Source organism: Rattus norvegicus, chromosome 2 (assembly GCF_021556685.1).
Source record: "Rattus norvegicus strain SHRSP/BbbUtx chromosome 2, alternate assembly SHRSP_T2T, whole genome shotgun sequence".
NCBI classification, from domain to species: domain Eukaryota; kingdom Metazoa; phylum Chordata; class Mammalia; order Rodentia; family Muridae; genus Rattus; species Rattus norvegicus.
The window spans coordinates 120,812,856-120,831,658 of NC_141535.1; the positions used below are offsets into that span (position 1 = coordinate 120,812,856).

Here is an 18,803-nt window from a genome sequence, read left to right on the forward strand (position 1 = left end):
TGCTCAGTTTCAAACTGTTCTGTGGTTCCTATACCAAGGAGTTAAGGTCTTTTGGGGCGTTCATTTTCACCACCTAACGTCTTGTCTCTTGTTCCCGACTGCACATAAATGTACAGATTTGATACGATTTTAGAATTATTTTTAGTTTATTTTGTGTGTCTAGGTGTTTTGCCTGCTTGTATATCCAGGCATTGCATGCATGCCTGGCACTCCTGGAGGCCGGAAGAGGGCATTAGATTCCCTGGAACTAGAATTACAGCTATGTGGGTGCTGGGACTGGAGTCTGAGTCCTCTGGAACGGCAGCCAGTACTCTCAAGTGCTGAGCCGCCTCTCAGGGACCTGATAACATTGTTTATATGATGTGTCTGTATCTTGGATCCTTGTATTAGCTACCTTCATTGCTGTAGCCAGCTACCTAGTGAGGACAAATTAGAGAGGGATGTTTTCCTGTGATTCAGCCCACCATGTTGGGGAAGGAATGACAGGCAGTGCACTTCACAACTGTGGCTGCCAGGAAGGAGGGAACGAGGCAGGGAGAGGACCCAGGACAAGGTTGCTCCCACTGGTCTGCTTCCTCCCACTGACCCCTCCTCCTCACGCCTTCAGAAGCTTTCAAAACTGTGCCACCACCAGGAGATTAAGCATTCAAACTAGAAGCCTAGTATGGACATTTCATAGTTGAACTATAAGAATAATGACGTTAAGGTCTAAGAATTTCATACAAAGCATTACTCAGCTAAATGGACGTAGTATTAAACTGCACCCTAAATTGCGGCAGTTGGCAGTGGATAGAGAGACTCACAACTGATCACGGTGCAGAGAATAGGAGACTGTGACTCAGCCTAGGCAGGCCATGTGTGTCACGGCTCCTCCAAGGTCTCGAGGACCACTGTGGAAGAGGAGTAAAAATGCCATAAGAGCCAGAAGTGGAGGTGGACCCTGTTCCAGTTGTGACAGGGACATTGAACACAGAAACTCACAATGAATGTGACTGCATGCACAAGACCCACATAAAATCAAGCCAGCCAAAGCCCCAGTGTGGAAGGTGGAGGAGTCCACAGAATCCCACCCCTAGCTGGGAAGCTGTGACATTTGACAGGAGAGAGAGTCAGGTTCCTCCTAAGGAGGCGCCTGAGAGGCTACTCGGGCACACACAGATACCTCAGGACACTCAATGTGTTGTTGTTTGCTGTTATCTAAGTATGTGAAATTGAGAGGAAAATTAGTTAGAGGCTAGGAAGAGTAAGGGAGGAGTAGGTGTGGAGTTAATCAAAACTCATTATATTGATGTATATAAACTCCAATATTTTTCTCTAAAACAGGAAATGAGTGAAGACAAACCCTTCTTCCGGTTGCTGTCCATTCGTAAATAGGTTTTAAGTATCAACCTTAGTATAGATTACAGAAATGACCTTTAAACTGCTGTCTCTTGTCTTCCTTTTAAGTTCCTCCTTTCCAAGGCAGCCAGGGCTATTTATGTTTGTAAAACTTAAGTCACAGTCTGCCATCCCTCTGCTTACAATTTTTTAATAGCTTTGATTCATTAGAATGGCATTTTCTTATCGCAGTTTACAGGACTGTGCACTCCTCCCAGTACCTGGAGGATCAACTGCTTAATAACAGCTAGGAGTTCACATGAAGGGTATTATTTCTTTGAAGAAATAATAATTTGGCTGTTCCCCCTGGCAGACTTTTAAGGATTTATCTTCTTCCTTGCTTCACTCTTGAGATGGTTACTATGTAGATCAGGCACCTTGAACTCATAATCCTGCTACCTCAGCTTCCCAAGTGCTGGAATGATAGGTCTGCCAGGTGCCCGGCTCTGAAGTTTTATTCTAATGTTTTGCTCTGATTTGTCTAGAAGTGGGTTTCCGGGTATTCATTGGTAGTTTGGAATTGCTTTAAACACTTGTTAGAATCATTTTTCCTTTGTATTTTTCAGCCCAGTGTGCTCCCATATAATCCTCTAATTTCTCCCACCCCTTATTCTATACCACCATTAATTCACTTTTCAGCTTAATCTGGTATCAGATTCATGCATTGATTCTTGTCCAGTTTTGGGTACCTTTGTTTTAAGTTTTATGAGTTGTATTTTTAAAATCAGCTTTGTCAGGCTTCAGGGTTTGTTGCTTCCTATATCTGTCTGAAAGCTTATCTTTCACTCACTGTGACAGAAACAGTACAGTTTCTTGCTAGTTTGTTTCTTTGTTGTTCAAGACCAGATTATTGCCCCCGCCCCCCACCACCCCGCAAACCTGGCCTTGTTCGGAGCTGGAGAGACCTCCTGCCTGCCTCTCTCCCATACCTGGTACTAGGAACATCAATTACTGTATCTAACTCAGCATTCTCTTGTTGCATGCTTTGACCTCTATTGGGGTCTGACTGTTTATTGCTTCTGCAGGGGGCAGGTCTTACTTAAGCCTACTTTTCCTGTTTCTGTTTGTCTAAGATGTGCACTTGAAGATTTGTTAGGCGAAAACAATATGAGGCATAAAGACGAAAGGCATTTATATTTTGTTTGCTTTTTGCTTCTGCTGAGTTTCTACTTTAAACTGAGTGTAAGTCTTGAGCTAGCAATTAAATCCAAGGTTTAATTTTCTTCAGTATTGTTTCACTTCTGGTCATGCTGTACTGGGCATACTTCACATATCCTCATCACCATCATCATCATCACCATCACCATCACCACCACCACCACCACCATCATCACCATCATCATCATCACCATCACCACCACCACCACCACCACCATCATCACCATCACCATCATCATCATCATCATCATCATCATTATATATTATTGGCATTTAGTCTAGGCTCTGCCCCACAGTTACCTGGGTACCTGACTCACTATTAAAAGGGTTGCTTGCCCCCTCCTCTCTCTCTTGCTTTCTTACTCTTGCTCTGTTCTCTCTTTTTTTTTTTCAATTTGCCAAGCTGTGACTTTTTATTAACCGACCAGATTATAAAAAGCCCACGGGCAACACCTTAGTTCATCCGTCTAAGAAGCCTGTTTATCTCGTCTTCCCTGTTGTCAGCATCTCCACCTTCTACAGAGTTGTCTTTTTCTTCACCCCACCTCATGGAGAAGAGAGTTTGAAGGGCCATAGGAAGTTATTTGCTTCCTTGAAGCGTTTCCCAGCTGTATAGATCTCATGAATTAGATCCTCCATGCAGATAATGCCAAACTTACCAAGAGATCGAGCAATCAAGGAATTATCTGTCAAGGCAATGCGCTTTTTATTGATTTTGCCATAGCCTCGCCTGTAGATGAGCTCATTTACTGACTTCAGGTTGGGGAACACCCATGCAATGTGTGGTTCCACAGCGTGTTAACTGAAACCTTGCGGAGCTTAACAAAGGTGCCATGGAGGATCTGCCGAGGATGTAGCAGCTGCAACACCTTGCGCACCTTTGGGCTTGCTCCACTGATAGCTCGGGTTCTGATAACAAAGGCCAATTTTGGTTCTGTGGGCGCACAGACGTTCCCAGCTCTTCTTGCCATCCTTGCCATGGGAATCTCAGTCCGGCACATCTGTCTGTACTCCTTGTGAGAGTGCTTTGCCTTCTCATAGATGAGTTTCCTCCTTGCCTTTCGCAGTGTCTTCAGGGCAAACTTCTTCCTCAGGTGCTTCACCTCCAACTCTGGGAAATTCCTTTGAGCAGCGGTGGCCTTCCTTTTCTTCTCTGGTGCAGGCTCCATGGTTCCAGCCAGAAAAGGACTGCTCTGTTCTCGTTTCCCTTACCTCCTCACTCCCCATTCCCCTCCCCCTCTCTCTCCATGTGTTCATGTGTTCATGGCTGACTTCTACTCCTCTTCTCTCTCTCTCTCTCTCTCTCTCTCTCTCTCTCTCTCTCTCTCTCTCTCTCTCTCTTTCTCTCCCTTTCTTTGTTTCTACTCCCTCAACTCCCCTCCCCATGCCCTGAATAAACTCTATTCTATACCATACCACTGTGTGTGGTTGGTCCCTCAGGGGGAAGGGGTGCCTCAGCATGGGCCCACCGAACCACCCCTGCCCCCCAACACCTGGCTGCACCTCCACCAAACACATTCCTTCTCTCTTTAGTTTTATAAAACACAACAAATATATTTTGTCATATAACATATTTTCACTAATTTCAGCAAAGACACTGATTCAAATACAGAAGAAACAGCTTCACTCCAAATCCACATTTTACTAATGTGTACCTGTGTGGCTTTGGGCAAGTTGTCCTCACCCCCTCCCCCAAAGAGAGGGTAATGCTAGGCCTCACATAGACGAGGAGATGGTCCAGTGGATAAGGTGCTTGCCTTACAAGTGTAAGTTTGGATCCTCAGAACTCCTGTGAAAAGCCAGGCATGGTAGTGGGAGACTGTAATTTCATGGTGGGTGTGGGGACATGATAGATCGATCCCTGGAAGCTCAGTGGCCATGTAGCCTAGTCTACTTGGTGACCTCCAAACCAATGAGAGGGCCTGTCTCAAACAAAAGGTAGAAGGAGCCAGAGGACCCACACCTGAAGTTGTTCTGTGACCTTCCTACATGGACATGACACACACACACACACACACACACACACACACACACACACACACACACACACGAGATACTGCCTGCCTTATAGGATCTCATGTAACCGATAGTACCAAAGTGTCAACCATTGATAGAATCGGTTAATTACTAGTTATATATTGTTGGCATTGTCACCATGCAACAATTATTTCCTGAATATTACCAACTTCAAAAATCAGCATCTTCTTTTTCATTGCCTTTTACTTTTCTCGTAGAATGTAAGCTCAACATTTTTGCTTTCCCCTGTAAGTTAAACTACCATTTTAGCTGAGTCGATTAATATATTCAGATTTGCATTATGAAAACGTCAATGCCAGTAATTCACGAGTTGAGCACAGACAAGGTTATGTGGAGAAATAAGCAATCTAAAGTCTATTCAATGGCACTTTGACATTTAAAGGGGTGCATTTAAAAAATCATCTCGATCCAAGAAGAGTGAAGGAATAATTGCAAAATTGTTTGGACATAGAACATACCATTTCTGTGTTTTAACTGGTACCTTTAATTCTCAAAAGACTAAAATATATTAGCTCAAGCCTCTTCTTCTAAAATCTCCATATGTGTCCATCTTGCTGGCGTCCCGGCCCTTTAACATTTACCATGACGATAGACGCTCGGGTGGAACTATGACTTCATCGGCAGTGGGCCGGGGTGTTTAGCACGTGGCTTCTTACATGACAGTCCTTTGATGGAACTGCTGCACTAAGCAGCCTATTCGGGGACAGTGAAAAAACCAAGCTGAAAACATGGCTGCCTATGAATGCCTCCTGGCAGAGGCTGATTCCACAGGTCTGTCATTTGGAATTAGAAAGCCCATCTGCCACCTCTTGATTCAGAATCAATGAACGTGGCTCATGTTCCATGTGATCCTGGGCTTGTCTTCAGAAACCTCTGCGGGCTGGTGCTGACGCAGCTCAGTTCCCAGAGCAGAGTCCCTTGCAGCATCAGGGAAACTCACCCTAAGCCCTCATTAATTCCTTCTAACAGACAAGCAATCACCGCCTTTAGGAAAGGTCTCAGTGACTATAGTTGGTTCAGAGCAACATAAAACTCGTGCTCTTCCTACTCACAATACATATGGACCTTTACAAACAGACATCTTAGGTTCTGTGATGTGGGCACATTTTCATTCACCATGGAAACACGAGCTGTAGCCTCACTGGTGATTAATAACGGCAGCTTTTATCTCTGTCTTACAGTTACAGATCCTTACAGGGAGAGGCCAGGTTAAGTGCAGGGCATGCACAAGTCCAAGTTAGAAGTTCAAGTCTCCTAATTTGCCTCCTTATTGAGGTTTTATTTTTATAACCTGATTAAAATTCTCTATGCCTTTTTATCTCCTCCGCTGATTGCAATAATTCTGCCATGTCTGTAGCTAGTGATTTTGAGTAGATACATATTTATATTAATAGTTAAATATGTTTATAAATTGTATCTAATATATTAGTATCACCAAATTCCCAGACCTCAGCACTTCAAATGTGCTAAATTTAGGAAATGACCCTTTCTGAGGCACGCTCTAGCTCAGGAGAGTGGATTATCATCTTACTCTCCTACGCTGCCTCCACAGGGTTTTCTAACCCGTGAAGGCCAGTGCCCCCTCCCCTCTTGCCATCTGATGACCAGGATCCATCAGTTCTTATGGATTGACTCCACCTGTTGTGATTAATGCTCAGAAGGCACCATTCCGAGGATAGGTTTTATTTGGGGTTCCCTATTTTTCTAACTACAAACCAAAAATAGCTATAAGCAAATGAAAGGGTTGTTCAGCAGCTGTGAGGCCAACTGTGCTTGGTGGGGCAGCTCCTATGGAGGGCAGCCTCCTCTGGTGAGGAGACAAATGTTGCTTTGGTTCACCTCCTCCCAGGGGTGTGACACCCCTTTCTTGCTTTCCTTTTCCCATTTCTGTGCTCTGTTCTCTGTCTCCTGGCCTCTTCCACTGCTCACACCTGTGTGGATGGATCCTTTCCTATCTCTACTTTTCCTTGGTCTCTTTTCCCCCATGTCTGCAAAGGGAACACCTCTCCAATGCTCTGGTGGGGGTAACTGACACACTGCTTACATGTTATCCCAGTCAATGAGTTTCATGACAGCCAAGCAAGGGGCTGGGCTCTGTGCAGCTTCATGAGATGGCAGTGAACCTAACTCTGGCCTAGGTTCTTGCCCACCTCCCTCATCATCTTCCCACACATTCCTTCCTTTACACTGTCCTTAGGCGAAATGTTGACGGTTTCTCCAAGCTGGAGAAGAAGAAGACTGCAGGCGGTAGAGCACACCCCGTTCTTACTTACTTTGAAGACATGGCTCACAGGACTGGATTTCTTCATTGATGAAAAGAGACACAAGGAGAAACACCTCTGTTTCCCTGGACACTATTTCTATGAGATGATGCCTGGAGTTTCTCCAATCACATAAATAAAAATGCTTCCTTAAAAGACAGTACAGAAAAAAAATACATCAACTAGTTTTTTAATTAATTAGCCATGAAGTCCTCCTACTTAGGATTCTCGGTATGTGAATTTTTTATTGTTTAGAATTGTTTAGGGATTTTCCACTTACAGCTCAAAGCAGGTCAATTAATACATTAGAGTTGTCAAAGAATCTCTCTTATGTAAGAATGTTTCTCATATGAAGAAGAAGAGGAAGAAGAAGGAAGAAAGAGGAGGAAGAGAAGAAGAAGAAGGAGGAAGGAGGAAGGAGGGGAAGAAGAGGAGGGAAAGGAGGAGGAGGAGGAAGAGACACTAGTACAGTATGTGAAGCAACAGGAGGTAGGGGAATCTTCGGGAATCCATCTTTAACCTCCAAGGAGCCTGGCTCCCACCGTTCACTTTCTTTCCCTCTCTCTTATGAAATGTAAGGCAGATATGTGGAGTTTATCGATGGGAAGCTGAGTGACAGACACAGTAAGGAAAATGAAGACCTGATTCCTCTAGTAGTTCCTGCGCTCTGTAGTAGAAACACTAGTTTAAGAGTGAGGTCCCCTGATGGTCATGTTTAAGAGCTGCCAACCAACCAATCCAGAAAGCTCTCGTGTAAGTGATACCTCCCAACCCAGAAAGCAGGAGGAAACCTTGAATGTGCTTTGGCGTGTTACCTTTGAAATGACCCTGTGAGTGACTTACATCCGAGTTTAAGTATTTAGTAGCAAAAGAGAACTAAAGTAAAGGGAGATCACCAATAAATATTCCCTGACACTATTTGTTATGGTCAGGACTTGTCTATTGTCAACAACTCATCCTGGCCGAAGCTCACATTATCAGAAACTCTAAGGTGAATTGGATTCTGGGACAGGTAGATACAGTCTCCAAACAATTAAACCCTTCCTTCCTGAGAAGTATAGATCTTCGATTCTGGGACAGTTCTCCCCCGGTGCACAGCCTAGCACCAGGATCTAGTAACCTGCCCCAGCCACTTGGGCTGAGACTGAAGACGGCTCAGGTTCTCAAGGAGAAGTTGAGTTTTGTCTCAGGAAGAACAAAACTATTCTGGACAGACACAACCGAGAAATGACAACATCATCACAATTGTTGCATGAGTTAGAGCTGATGTTTTCTCTTGTTAACATCAGCTATCATGGGGAAGGGCAAATGCTATTCAGAAGTCAGAGAATTTCGAACCCAGTAGAAATTTATTTTAACTTTTAAAATAATGCAGCAGTTGAGTTTTGAGAATTGGGTTAAGACTTAGTCTTTTAGCTAATCACTTTCAAAAGCAAATTTTATTCCTAAATGGAAGGGGATTTATGAAGACACACATGTCTAAATCTCAAATATAAATTGAAAAGGAGATGAAATTGAAACTAGAGACACTGAACTTATTTCCCAGGCACAAAGATGACAGCTGTGCGGTGACAAGGCAGGACTCCCGGGTGCAAACATCTATTATACCCCATCAAAGCAACAATTAAGGAGCCTGGGCAGTGTTGGCCATGACTGGGTTCACACCAGCCTTTGATTTCCTCCAGAAAAGACAATTTAGTCAGCGAGTTGACATTACACGTTAGAAGACAGTGTAGGTCCCATCCTTTCTCTTTTTTTTTTTTGTTTTGTTTTGTTTGTTTTTTTTTTTTTTTTGGTTCTTTTTTTCGGAGCTGGGGACCAAACCCAGGGCCTTGCGCTTCCTAGGTAAGCGCCCCATCCTTTCTCTTAAATAGCTTGTATCAACACCTCCCAGTCTCAAGACACTGATCTTGCAGTGTTATGGGCAAAAGTCCCAAAAGGAGCTCCCATAAAGGGGGAGGCATACTTCAAATTTCCAACAGACCTTTCATGCAATGTGTATTTAGGGATTTGCCTTTTAAAGAACCAGCCCTCTGCATGAATTAGAGGATGCCTCATCTTCACTGGCGCAAAGACAAAGACATTAGTTTCTTGTCCCAAAATAACAAGACATTCTTTCTTTCAAATAGAGGTACCTTGAAAACATCGAGGTAATTTATAGGTACTGTGTAATTGTGAGACATCATGTTATTCCAAAGGCTAAAGAAAAATTAGCTATGTAAGAGGAGGTTTATCTGAGTCAAAACTATGGAACGGCTTCTCAAGGATTTTTCTTGCATCTCATGCAAACCAAATTCCATTTTAAGCCATCACCTGATGAACCATGAAGTGTTACAGGCAGAACACAAAGCTAGGCCTGGGATGGGAGCTAAGGTCTTGACCAAGCAATGACACATCAAAACAAAAACCTCCTCTAAGTCACTCAATATCATCTTTTTACATTTTATTAATGAGCCAACATCCGTCACCACAAATGTACAGTAATATATTACTTAACTCAGAGGGAAAAATATCAAGTATATGAAACTAAAATCGACTACAGATATTTTTCCCTTGTAAGGAAGAAGTGTCATAATTTCATGTCAGCAGAGAAGTAAGTCTCAGCACTGCTTTGTGGGAAGGGCAGAGTGAGAGCTGGAGTAGGAGCCTGTGGCTCAGAGAGTCTTTGGCCATTCTAAGGAGCAGGGCGTAAGGCATACGTCTAGAATAGCACTCGGCACTGAAGAGGAATTCCAGAACTACAGAACACGTTCAAACCTAGCTCAGGTACGTGAATTAAACCTGGTCTCACAACATTTTTTTTTCTTAAACGAAGGGCTCGATCTTGTATTGGGAGATAATGATTGAGCAGAGGGATTGTGTTCTGTCCTGTCAAGACCAGGAAGAGATGTTAAGACTAGGTCTTGTGGCAGCAATAGGAGGCGGAGCAAGGGCCAAGTAACAGCAGGAAGCCACAACAATGAAGGAGCCAGCGCTCTTCAAGAGCAGCTCAGGAGGTACCGTCCGGCTCCTGTTGCCTGAGAGACAGGTATCAAGACCCCGGCACACGCATCAAAGCACAGCAAGGCCCAAACCTGGGAAAAGCAGAGGCACCGTGGCTCTCACCGAGGATGACGAGCTACACGGCCATTTGCTGACTTCAGGGGAGTCAGCGGATTGAGTGTAGATCTACTGAGCAGAGAACTGACTCCATCTCAAGTGGATCGAGCAGGAGGGCAGAGGCTCTCGCCATGCAAAGTGTGTGCCATTTAATACTCATACATTTTTTGTGGATCTTTCCATTTACTATTTTTGGGGCATGATTAACCAGGGATAAGTGAAACCAGAGAAAGTAAAACCATAGATAAGGAGGGCTTGAGGTATTTAAAATTTCTGCCCCAGAAACAATGTGAAGCTACCTTCTTGCCATTCATTGGAATTGTAATAATGATTTGATACATATAGAAATGCAGTTGCATAATTCTTTGGGGGAATTCCACATTCAAGGAAGTGCAGATAAGACATCACGAGACAAAAATTTTGTAGAATAAGATTTCGTTCTGGTTTCTATCCCAAGATTGGCTCTGAGATTCTGGCATGAGACTTGCCTAAGTAACTGTGGGTTGGTTTTCGTTTGTTTCTCTGCTGGAGACAGGACCTGGTCTTGAAATTCTGTTTCTCCTGTCTCCGCTATGCTAGTGCTGATATTATAGATATGGGCTACCACATTTAGTTTATGCTGTACTGGGGTTGGAGTCTAGACCTTCATGCATGCTAGGTCAGTGCTCAATCAACTGAGTTACATCCCCAGATGCCTGTATTATTAGCCGTGATAATTACTAGCACATACGAAAAGATTCACCCAGGCTACGTGTATTCTCTTCCCAACCCAGGGCATGTGTGCTCTCTTACCATCTCTTTTTTTTTTTTTTTTTATTAACTTGAGTATTTCTTATATACATTTCGTTTTTTTTTTTTTTTTTTTTTTGACCATGTTTATGGATTCCTCAAAAACATGTTCAAAGTGTTATCCCCAGTTAAAAGAAAGTTAGTTGATTTTGGTTCTCTAATCTCCTTATAGATCTTAGATATAATGTCGAATGTATTTTTTTTAATTCTATAGAGTGACTTTACATTTAACTGGTTATTTCCTCTGTGTTTAAGTGTTATTTTCATATGAAAATTTAATTAACTACCGATATCTAGCCAAATAATTATTCACAGATATATTGGTTCAACTATCTGTTATTTTACCATTCTTTTGTGATTAATATTTTTATTCATATTGCATTAAGTATGCATTATTCTGTATTTTTATGATACTCATACATAGGTATTTTCTTTACTTTTAATTTGTCATTCACCCTGACACCTAAATATGAACTTTATTCTACTAACTTTGGAAAAATCCTTCCCAGTAATTTTATACTTCTCTTGCTATTTTTCTTTTTTTTTTCTTTTTTTTTCTTTTTTTTTTTTTTTTGTCTAAAATATTTTTTTTTATTAACTTGAGTATTTCTTATATACATTTCGAGTGTTATTCCCTTTCCCGGTTTCCGGGCAAACATCCCCCTCCCCCTCCCCTTCCTTATGGGTGTTCCCTTCCCAACCCTCCCCCCATTGCCGCCCTCCCCCCATAGACTAGTTCACTGGGGGTTCAGTCTTAGCAGGACCCAGGGCTTCCCCTTCCACTGGTGCTCTTACTAGGATATTCATTGCTACCTATGGGGTCAGAGTCCAGGGTCAGTCCATGTATAGTCTTTAGGTAGTGGCTTAGTCCCTGGAAGCTCTGGTTGCTTGGCATTGTTGTACTTTTGGAGTCTCGTGCCCCTTCAAGCTCTTCCAGTTCTTTCTCTGATTCCTTCAATAGGGGACCTATTCTCAGTTCAGTGGTTTGCTGCTGGCATTCGCCTCTATATTTGCTGTATTCTGGCTGTGTCTCTCAGGAGCGATCTACATCCGGCTCCTGTCGGTCTGCACTTCTTTGCTTCATCCATCTTGTCTAATTGGGTGGCTGTATATGTATGGGCCACATGTGGGGCAGGCTCTGAATGGGTGTTCCTTCAGTCTCTGTTTTAATCTTTGCCTCTCCCTTCCCTGCCAAGGGTATTCTTTTTCCTCATTTAAAGAAGGAGTGAAGCATTCACATTTTGATCATCCGTCTTGAGTTTCGTTTGTTCTAGGGATCTACGGTAATTCAAGCATTTGGGCTAATAGCCACTTATCAATGAGTGCATACCATGTATGTCTTTCTGTGATTGGGTTAGCTCACTCAGGATGATATTTTCCAGTTCCAACCATTTGCCTACGAATTTCATAAACTCGTTGTTTTTGATAGCTGAGTAATATTCCATTGTGTAGATGTACCACATTTTCTGTATCCATTCCTCTGTTGAAGGGCATCTGGGTTCTTTCCAGTTTCTGGCTATTATAAATAAGGCTGCGCGATGAACATAGTGGAGCACGTGTCTCTTTTATATGTTGAGGCATCTTTTGGGTATATGCCCAAGAGAGGTATAGCTGGATCCTCAGGCAGTTCAATGTCCAATTTTCTGAGGAACCTCCAGACTGATTTCCAGAATGGTTTTATCAGTCTGCAATCCCACCAACAATGGAGGAGTGTTCCTCTTTCTCCACATCCTCGCCAGCATCTGCTGTCACCTGAGTTTTTGATCTTAGCCAATCGCACTGGTGTGAGGTGAAATCTCAGGGTTGTTTTGATTTGCATTTCCCTTATGACTAAAGATGTTGAACATTTCTTTAGGTGTTTCTCAGCCATTCGGCATTCCTCAGCTGTGAATTCTTTGTTTAGCTCTGAACCCCATTTTTTAATAGGGTTATTTGTTTCCCTGCGGTCTAACTTCTTGAGTTCTTTGTATATTTTGGATATAAGGCCTCTATCTGTTGTAGGATTGGTAAAGATCTTTTCCCAATCTGTTGGTTGCCGTTTTGTCCTAACCACAGTGTCCTTTGCCTTACAGAAGCTTTGCAGTTTTATGAGATCCCATTTGTCGATTCTTGATCTTAGAGCATAAGCCATTGGTGTTTTGTTCAGGAATTTTTTTCCAGTGCCCATGTGTTCCAGATGCTTCCCTAGTTTTTCTTCTATTAGTTTGAGTGTGTCTGGTTTGATGTGGAGGTCCTTGATCCACTTGGACTTAAGCTTTGTACAGGGTGATAGGCATGGATCGATCTGCATTCTTCTACATGTTGCCCTCCAGTTGAACCAGCACCATTTGCTGAAAATGCCATCTTTTTTCCATTGGATGGTTTTGGCTCCTTTGTCAAAAATCAAGTGACCATAGGTGTGTGGGTTCATTTCTGGGTCTTCAATTCTATTCCATTGGTCTATCTGTCTGTCTCTGTACCAATACCATGCAGTTTTTATCACTATTGCTCTGTAATACTGCTTGAGTTCAGGGATAGTGATTCCCCCTGAAGTCCTTTTATTGTTGAGGATAGCTTTAGCTATCCTGGGTTTTTTGTTATTCCAGATGAATTTGCAAATTGTTCTGTCTAACTCTTTGAAGAATTGGATTGGTATTTTGATGGGGATTGCATTGAATCTGTAGATAGCTTTTGGTAAAATGGCCATTTTTACTATATTAATCCTGCCAATCCATGAGCATGGGAGATCTTTCCATCTTCTGAGGTCTTCTTCAATTTCTTTCCTCAGTGTCTTGAAGTTCTTATTGTACAGATCTTTTACTTGCTTGGTTAAAGTCACACCGAGGTACTTTATATTATTTGGGTCTATTATGAAGGGTGTCGTTTCCCTAATTTCTTTCTCGGCTTGTTTCTCTTTTGTATAGAGGAAGGCTACTGATTTATTTGAGTTAATTTTATACCCAGCCACTTTGCTGAAGTTGTTTATCAGCTTTAGTAGTTCTCTGGTGGAACTTTTAGGATCACTTAAATATACTATCATGTCATCTGCAAATAGTGATATTTTGACCTCTTCTTTTCCAATCTGTATCCCTTTGATCTCCTTTTGTTGTCTGATTGCTCTGGCTAGAACTTCAAGAACTATATTGAATAAGTAGGGAGAGAGTGGGCAGCCTTGTCTAGTCCCTGATTTTAGTGGGATTGCTTCAAGTTTCTCTCCATTTAGTTTAATGTTAGCAACTGGTTTGCTGTATATGGCTTTTACTATGTTTAGGTATGGGCCTTGAATTCCTATTCTTTCCAGGACTTTTATCATGAAGGGGTGTTGAATTTTGTCAAATGCTTTCTCAGCATCTAATGAAATGATCATGTGGTTCTGTTCTTTCAGTTTGTTTATATAATGGATCACGTTGATGGTTTTCCGTATATTAAACCATCCCTGCATGCCTGGGATGAAGCCTACTTGATCATGGTGGATGATTGTTTTGATGTGCTCTTGAATTCGGTTTGCCAGAATTTTATTGAGTATTTTTGCGTCGATATTCATAAGGGAAATTGGTCTGAAGTTCTCTTTCTTTGTTGTGTCTTTGTGTGGTTTAGGTATAAGAGTAATTGTGGCTTCGTAGGAGGAATTCGGTAGTGCTCCATCTGTTTCAATTTTGTGGAATAGTTTGGATAATATTGGTATGAGGTCTTCTATGAAGGTTTGATAGAATTCTGCACTAAACCCGTCTGGACCTGGGCTCTTTTTGGTTGGGAGACCTTTAATGACTGCTTCTATTTCCTTAGGAGTTATGGGGTTGTTTAACTGGTTTATCTGTTCCTGATTTAACTTCGATACCTGGTATCTGTCTAGGAAACTGTCCATTTCCTGAAGATTTTCAAATTTTGTTGAATATAGGTTTTTATAGTAAGATCTGATGATTTTTTGAATTTCCTCCGAATCTGTAGTTATGTCTCCCTTTTCATTTCTGATTTTGTTAATTTGGACACACTCTCTGTGTCCTCTCGTTAGTCTGGCTAAGGGTTTATCTATCTTGTTGATTTTCTCAAAGAACCAACTTTTGGTTCTGTTGATTCTTTCTATGGCCCTTTTTGTTTCTACTTGGTTGATTTCAGCTCTGAGTTTGATTATTTCCTGCCTTCTACTCCTCCTGGGTGTATTTGCTTCTTTTTGTTCTAGAGCTTTTAGGTGTGCTGTCAAGCTGCTGACATATGCTCTTTCCTGTTTCTTTCTGCAGGCACTCAGCGCTATGAGTTTTCCTCTTAGCACAGCTTTCATTGTGTCCCATAAGTTTGAGTATGTTGTATCTTCATTTTCATTAAATTCTAAAAAGTTTTTAATTTCTTTCTTTATTTCTTCCTTGACCAGGTTATCATTGAGTAGAGCATTGTTCAATTTCCACGTATATGTGGGCATTCTTCCCTTATTGTTATTGAAGACCAGTTTTAGGCCGTGGTGGTCCGATAGCACGCATGGGATTATTTCTATCTTTCTGTACCTGTTGAGGCCCGTTTTTTGACCAAGTATATGGTCAATTTTGGAGAAAGTACCATGAGGAGCTGAGAAGAAGGTATATCCTTTTGCTTTAGGATAGAATGTTCTATAAATATCCGTTAAGTCCATTTGGCTCATGACTTCTCTTAGTCTGTCTACATCACTGTTAATTTTCTGTTTCCATGATCTGTCCATTGATGAGAGTGGGGTGTTGAAATCTCCCACTATTATTGTGTGAGGTGCAATGTGTGTTTTGAGCTTTAGTAAGGTTTCTTTTACGTATGTAGGTGCCCTTGTATTTGGGGCATAGATATTTAGGATTGAGAGTTCATCTTGGTTGATTTTTCCTTTGATGAATATGAAGTGTCCTTCCTTATCTTTTTTGATGACTTTTAGTTGGAAATTGATTTTATTTGATATTAGAATGGCTACTCCAGCTTGCTTCTTCTGACCATTTGCTTGGAAAGTTGTTTTCCAGCCTTTCACTCTGAGGTAGTGTCTGTCTTTGTCTCTGAGGTGTGTTTCCTGTAGGCAGCAGAATGCAGGGTCCTCGTTGCGTATCCAGTTTGTTAATCTATGTCTTTTTATTGGGGAGTTGAGGCCATTGATATTGAGAGATATTAAGGAATAGTGATTATTGCTTCCCGTTATATTCATATTTGGATGTGAGGTTATGTTTGTGTGCTTTCATTCTCTTTGTTTTGTTGCCAAGACGATTAGTTTCTTGCTTCTTCTAGGGTATAGCTTGCCTCCTTATGTTGGGCTTTACCATTTATTATCCTTTGTAGTGCTGGATTTGTAGAAAGATATTGTGTAAATTTGGTTTTGTCATGGAATATCTTGGTTTCTCCATCAATGTTAATTGAGAGTTTTGCTGGATACAGTAACCTGGGCTGGCATTTGTGTTCTCTTAGGGTCTGTATAACATCAGTCCAGGATCTTCTGGCCTTCATAGTTTCTGGCGAGAAGTCTGGTGTGATTCTGATAGGTCTCCCTTTATATGTTACTTGACCTTTTTCCCTTACTGCTTTTAATATTCTTTCTTTATTTTGTGCGTTTGGTGTTTTGACAATTATGTGACGGGAGGTGTTTCTTTTCTGGTCCAATCTATTTGGAGTTCTATAGGCTTCTTGTATGTCTATGGGTATCTCTTTTTTTAGGTTAGGGAAGTTTTCTTCTATGATTTTGTTGAAGATATTTACTGGTCCTTTGAGCTGGGAGTCTTCACTCTCTTCTATACCTATTATCCTTAGGTTTGATCTTCTCATTGAGTCCTGTATTTCCTGTATGTTTTGGACCAGTAGCTTTTTCCGCTTTACATTATCTTTGACAGTTGAGTCAATGATTTCTATGGAATCTTCTGCTCCTGAGATTCTCTCTTCCATCTCTTGTATTCTGTTGGTGAAGCTTGTATCTACAGCTCCTTGTCTCTTCTTTTGGTTTTCTATATCCAGGGTTGTTTCCATGTGTTCTTTCTTGATTGCTTCTATTTCCATTTTTAATTCCTTCAACTGTTTGATTGTGTTTTCCTGGAATTCTTTCAGGGATTTTTGCGATTCCTCTCTGTAGGCTTTTACTTGTTTTTTAATGTTTTCCTGTGCTTCCCTAAGTGTGTTCATGTCTTTCTTGAAGTCCTCCAGCATCATGATCAAATATGATTTTGAAACTAGATCTTGCTTTTCTGGTGTGTTTGGATATTCCATGTTTGTTTTGGTGGGAGAATTGGGCTCCGATGATGGCATGTAGTCTTGGTTTCTGTTGCTTGGGTTCCTGCGCTTGCCTCTCGCCATCAGATTATCTCTAGTGTTACTTTGTTCTGCTATTTCTGACAGTGGCTAGACTGTCCTATAAGCCTGTGTGTCAGGAGTGCTGTAGACCTGTTTTCCTCTCTTTCAGTCAGTTATGGGGACAGAGTGTTCTGCTTTCGGGTGTGTAGTTTTTCCTCTCTACAGGTCTTCAGCTGTTCCTGTGGGCCTGTGTCTTGAGTTCACCAGGCAGCTTTCTTGCAGCAGAAAATTTGGTCTTACCTGTGGTCCCGAGGCTCAGGTTCGCTCGTGGGGTGCTGCCCAGGGGCTCTCTGCAGCGGCAGCAACCAGGAAGACCTGTGCCGCCCCTTCCGGGAGCTTCAGTGCACCAGGGTTCCAGATGGTCTTTGGCTTTTTCCTCTGGCGTCCGAGATGTGTGTGCAGGGAGCAGTCTCTTCTGGTTTCCCAGGCTTGTCTGCCTCTCTGAAGGTTTTAGCTCTCCCTCCCACGGGATTTGGGTGCAGAGAACTGTTTATCCGGTCTGTTTCCTTCAGGGTCCGGCGGTGTCTCTGGCAGGGGTCCTGCCGCTCCTGGGCCCTCCCCCACGGGAGCCCAGAGGCCTTATACAGTTTCCTCTTGGGCCAGGGATGTGGGCAGGGGTGAGCAGTGTTGGTGGTCTCTTCTGCTCTGCAGCCTCAGGAGTGCCCACCTGACCAGGCGGTTGGGTCTCTCTCTCACCGGGTCTGGGAGCAGAGAGCTGCTGCGGGCCGGGATCCGCAGGTGTGGGACTTCCGGTAAACACAGAACGTGCCCGGTCCTAGAGAAATTCTGCTTCCGTGTGTCCCAAGCTCACCAGGCAGCTTTCTTGCAGCAGAAAATTTGGTCTTACCTGTGGTCCCGAGGCTCAGGTTCGCTCGTGGGGTGCTGCCCAGGGGCTCTCTGCAGCGGCAGCAACCAGGAAGACCTGTGCCGCCCCTTCCGGGAGCTTCAGTGCACCAGGGTTCCAGATGGTCTTTGGCTTTTTCCTCTGGCGTCCGAGATGTGTGTGCAGGGAGCAGTCTCTTCTGGTTTCCCAGGCTTGTCTGCCTCTCTGAAGGTTTTAGCTCTCCCTCCCACGGGATTTGGGTGCAGAGAACTGTTTATCCGGTCTGTTTCCTTCAGGGTCCGGCGGTGTCTCTGGCAGGGGTCCTGCCGCTCCTGGGCCCTCCCCCACGGGAGCCCAGAGGCCTTATACAGTTTCCTCTTGGGCCAGGGATGTGGGCAGGGGTGAGCAGTGTTGGTGGTCTCTTCTGCTCTGCAGCCTCAGGAATGCCCACCTGACCAGGCGGTTGGGTCTCTCTCTCACCGGGTCTGGGAGCAGAGAGCTGCTGCGGGCCGGGATCCGCAGGTGTGGGACTTCCGGTAAACACAGAACGTGCCCGGTCCTAGAGAAATTCTGCTTCCGTGTGTCCCAAGCTCACCAGGCAGCTTTCTTGCAGCAGAAAATTTGGTCTTACCTGTGGTCCCGAGGCTCAGGTTCGCTCGTGGGGTGCTGCCCAGGGGCTCTCTGCAGCGGCAGCAACCAGGAAGACCTGTGCCGCCCCTTCCGGGAGCTTCAGTGCACCAGGGTTCCAGATGGTCTTTGGCTTTTTCCTCTGGCGTCCGAGATGTGTGTGCAGGGAGCAGTCTCTTCTGGTTTCCCAGGCTTGTCTGCCTCTCTGAAGGTTTTAGCTCTCCCTCCCACGGGATTTGGGTGCAGAGAACTGTTTATCCGGTCTGTTTCCTTCAGGGTCCGGCGGTGTCTCTGGCAGGGGTCCTGCCGCTCCTGGGCCCTCCCCCACGGGAGCCCAGAGGCCTTATACAGTTTCCTCTTGGGCCAGGGAT

General features: G+C 43.4%; 1 pseudogene; it reads right to left on the minus strand.

Moving 5' to 3' along the window:
* Positions 1–2,989: 2,989 nt before the first annotated feature.
* Positions 2,990–18,803, minus strand: part of Rpl7-ps22 (ribosomal protein L7, pseudogene 22) — a 30,817-nt pseudogene continuing 15,003 nt past the window's right edge.